Below are 1,535 nucleotides of genomic sequence, written 5' to 3'. Positions count from 1 at the left end.
TGATGTGTGTATGGATTGGGATAACAGTTGTATGAGCCCCTAATAAAATGTTATTAAAAAAATGACACATTATAAAAGAATTATAATCTCTTGGAGTACTACTCATACATCAGTCTTTTTAGTAGATTCCCAGGTGATTCCAATGTTAAGCCAATTATCCTACATTCAGGAGTCCCCAAGTACTACAAATGGTAGCCAGTGCACTTAACCTTCGTCTGTCACTTTGTCTTACAGTGGTGGCTCAAGTGTTGCTGGAAGCTCTGCCACTGGCATTTTAGATACCAACAGGGGCACCCCAGGGGAACAGGTTTCAGCAGAGCGTCTAGATTAAGAACAAAGTATAAAGAAGGAATAGGTTGTCCATCTCTGAGAGCTTAGCCCCTGATCACTTTCCGGAGAGCAGAGACACCTAGTCAGATGGAGTGCCAGAATCTTATTTCCTCAGGTTGGAAGACACTCAGAAGACAACACGTGAAGAGCTGCCTTCTCCAGGTAGCACTGGCATTGGCGATAATGATGTGGACGGAGTGAAGAGTTAAGGACCTTCATTTATTAATGTGGCACAACTCCAAAAGAGAAGAAACATCTGCACAGATACATGCATTATATTAATGCCATGTGAAATCTAGATTTAAGAAAACTGGAAGGCATCACAAATGAAACGAAACACAAAACGATTGATAGCCTAGCCATTGGTCGGGTGAAATGGACTAGGATTGGCAGTTGTTGAGCAGGCAACCATGCAGCATGCTGGGTGTTTTCTGCTGGGTTGTCTAGAGCAATAAAACCAGTGACGCTCACATATGTACAAGAAAGAACCTTGTATCAAAGATTGATTTTCCATCAAGGATCATCCCAGCTCTGTTGCTAGCCAGACCAAGGGGCTTCCAACTGAGGAGGCAGGGGAGGCAGGATGCAGGGAGTTCACAGGCCAGGAGGTATGAGATCAGCAGGGTGGAAAGGTAGCAGGATGCCAGTTTCCAGGTTTCAGGGGTCCCTATGGGGCTACTCTTGGAGGCAGAGACAGGGTCCCATCAAGGAGGAAGGCATAGGACTTGAGAGAGAAAGAGAATGTCTCACTGTCTTTCTTATAGAAGAACATCACACCCTGAAGAGAAATCATTAGGCTGTGACCTAATTGAAAGATTGGACCCCATGCCTACACTTTCAAACTGGGTCAGGTTGACATAAATGCTTACTGCCACACGTAAAATGAGAAACCTATGAGGAATGGCATCATATTAATTATCCAAAAGTACATCTCAAAATCTTTTTTGAAAATACAATGCTATCTGTAATGAGAAAATATCCAGAAGTCTGCAAGAAACCAGTCAATACAACTATTATTCAAATTTATGAACCACGCAGTATAGCTAGTAATAAAATAGAGAAATTTCAAAATTCTACCAACTTTAGAAAAACATAGTGTGTTAGTCTGGGTACTTTAGAAAAACAAATCCACAGAAACTCATGTATAAGAGAAAGTTTTATATAAAGGTTAAGTGCATATCAAGAAAACATCCCAACCCAGTGCC

The sequence above is a fragment of the Echinops telfairi genome, unplaced genomic scaffold, assembly GCF_000313985.2.
Source record: "Echinops telfairi isolate 266 unplaced genomic scaffold, ASM31398v2 ScPeMD7_5868;HRSCAF=6743_0, whole genome shotgun sequence".
Taxonomy (NCBI): Eukaryota; Metazoa; Chordata; class Mammalia; order Afrosoricida; family Tenrecidae; genus Echinops; species Echinops telfairi.
Note: the sequence above shows the minus strand (reverse complement) of the source record.